This window comes from Penaeus monodon, chromosome 25, assembly GCF_015228065.2.
Source record: "Penaeus monodon isolate SGIC_2016 chromosome 25, NSTDA_Pmon_1, whole genome shotgun sequence".
Classification (NCBI taxonomy): Eukaryota; Metazoa; Arthropoda; class Malacostraca; order Decapoda; family Penaeidae; genus Penaeus; species Penaeus monodon.
This window is the reverse complement of record NC_051410.1, coordinates 3,645,410-3,645,659: the sequence shown is the minus strand read 5'-3', so window position 1 is coordinate 3,645,659 and position 250 is coordinate 3,645,410. Positions and strand designations below refer to the sequence as shown.

At 41.6% G+C, this 250-nt stretch overlaps 1 protein-coding gene across 1 annotated transcript in view; it reads right to left on the bottom strand.

Moving 5' to 3' along the window:
• The window catches only part of LOC119589499 (actin-3-like), a 4,575-nt gene extending 4,350 nt beyond the window's left edge, over positions 1 to 225 (bottom strand). The window contains exon 1 of the mRNA XM_037938099.1: positions 62 to 225. The gene's annotated coding sequence lies outside the window, so the exon portion shown is untranslated. The remainder of the gene's footprint in view (positions 1 to 61) is intronic.
• Positions 226 to 250: the final 25 nt, after the last annotated feature.

The window sequence follows — 250 nt, the reverse complement described above, 5'->3', positions numbered from 1 at the left end:
GTGTCCATCAAATCACTAGTAAACAGTCTCATATATGACTCCTTGTTCTTGCCTGTTTTACCTTTCCCAAAACGGGGCAGAAATCGTCCGAAAAAATTATTGGAAATTTCCCCAAGTCCTCCAACTCTTTCAGAAAAATAACTCTGGATTTCTTTCCACGTCGAAATCTTTGACACACTAAGCTAGGTATACTGAGGTATCGAGTGTCTCACGCGAGGCACTATGGCACCGATTGCGAGAAATAAAGAAG